Below are 1951 nucleotides of genomic sequence, written 5' to 3'. Positions count from 1 at the left end.
TTGCAGGTGTTGCTGACTTTCCACATGCTCCTGCTATACACTGTAGTGTGGATAGCAGCAGGACGTACATGCCCCCCCCCCCTTCCCCCCTGCCTTCGCAAGCTGGTCGGTGAGAAGTTTGCATGTTCAATGCCCTTCGCATGCCGACGTACTCAGCCTACGTTGTGGTACGGCCTGTCACCTGTCCGCCGATGTACGCAAAACCCACAAACTGTACTGCACATTGCTCCGTATGTACTGAATGATACATCGTGGCCCATGTGACCGTATGACGACAGCGCCTAGCAACGGCGGACCATACAGTCCAAATATTGTGCACGCAGCTACGTGTCGTCTCCCTATAAGAGCTGGATTGCAGTGTGGTACGCCATACAGACGTGTGGGAGGAACGGACGCCCTGGATGGCGATCAGCATGAGCAGTCTGTTGATGTAGTGGAGCGTGTATTCGGACGTAGTCGTCTCTTCTCACACACCGTGATAGCATGTTGCACCGCGTTCCACATCTGCGACATGCTGCAGAGGCGGGCTGACAGTCGTTCGCGCAATGGACACCGCATACGTACGGGGTCTACCTTCCACGTGTTCTCTAGGCGTGCACATGTTGTTGCGTCTATGTGGGCAGACGTAGTGTGTTGTGACACCTGACACAGGCATGCAATACTCGTTGCAAATGGCGATGGACGTGTACGTTTGCTGGTGACGTTACGCAAATGAACAACCGGTAACCCGTTGTGGTGCGGTTGTTCTCGCTAGAGGTGAATCAGTGTTGGCGACGATCGGTCGAGCTATTAACCGGTTGTTTCAGGGATACCCACCATGCCCACGAACGTGAAAGGGGACCCACCATGCCCACGAACGTGAAAGGGGGATCTGGGTGTGAGGCGATACGCGGCGGTGGCTGGGTGGGACCGTCCCCGGCCGGTGAGGGGGGGCCGCCCGGCGTGCTGGCAGCGCGGTGCGTGGGCGCACGCGCTACAGCCGGCTGGTGGGGGCGGCCGGTGGCAGGCGCGCCGGCCGACGGACGCGGCAGGCGGCGCAGCTGCGCGCCGGCGCCCCCTGCTCGCGGCGCCTTGCGGCCAAAGTAGGTCCTCGCGGGCCCGGTGCGAAGCGCGGTGGCCATCTGCAGTGTGCTGGTCCGATTGAGGACTTTGTGCGCTGAGGATGCGCCGCCGCCCGGCGCTCGGCGCCGCGACGCCGTCTGCTGCTCGGTCGCCCCAGCGGTTCTCGCAGGTGGTTTGTATCGCAGCTGTGCGGACGTGTTGGCGCGTGCGCTGTGCTGGGAGAGTTCGCTTCGGCACCCAAGTAGGGCTTTTGTCCTTCTGTGGCGCTGGCGTTGGAGCTGCCGGTCACCGTAGGTGGCGCGTGTTGTCTCCCGCCGGCAATGCCACGACAGCACGCTCCCGGGCCTCTGTCGGCAGCGGCAAGCTCAGTTGGGAGCACGGGTGGTCGCACCTAAAGCGTCTACTCGCCTAACTCCGGGCGATTGCGCCTCTCTCGAACCCGACCAAGTACTTAGGACGGCGCTGCGCGCCGCCGGGACCTGAGAGGGTTTCGAGGTGTGTTGTGCAGGGGAGCTCAGCCTCCTCCTGTTTGCAGAATAATTGAGCGGACGCTTGCGTGTTCGCGCGGGCCCCCGGGACACACTCCCGGGCGGCCGGCTGCTCAGCTCTAGTTGACGCAGCTCCCTGGTTGATCCTGCCAGTAGTCATATGCTTGTCTCAAAGATTAAGCCATGCATGTCTCAGTACAAGCCGCATTAAGGTGAAACCGCGAATGGCTCATTAAATCAGTTATGGTTCCTTAGATCGTACCCACGTTACTTGGATAACTGTGGTAATTCTAGAGCTAATACATGCAAACAGAGTCCCGACCAGAGATGGAAGGGACGCTTTTATTAGATCAAAACCAATCGGTCGGCTCGTCCGGTCCGTTTGCCTTGGTGACTCTGAA

At 60.2% G+C, this 1951-nt stretch overlaps 1 non-coding gene across 1 annotated transcript in view; it reads left to right on the top strand.

Annotated features, from left to right (window-relative positions):
• The first annotated feature begins 1683 nt into the window (after positions 1-1683).
• Positions 1684-1951, top strand: part of LOC126436279 (small subunit ribosomal RNA) — a 1909-nt gene continuing 1641 nt past the window's right edge. Inside the window, exon 1 of the ribosomal RNA XR_007580556.1 lies at positions 1684-1951. This exon is cut by the window's right edge and continues 1641 nt beyond it. This is a non-coding gene — a ribosomal RNA (small subunit ribosomal RNA).

Source organism: Schistocerca serialis, unplaced genomic scaffold (assembly GCF_023864345.2).
Source record: "Schistocerca serialis cubense isolate TAMUIC-IGC-003099 unplaced genomic scaffold, iqSchSeri2.2 HiC_scaffold_1234, whole genome shotgun sequence".
Classification (NCBI taxonomy): domain Eukaryota; kingdom Metazoa; phylum Arthropoda; class Insecta; order Orthoptera; family Acrididae; genus Schistocerca; species Schistocerca serialis.
This window is presented reverse-complemented; position numbering and strand designations above follow the sequence as displayed.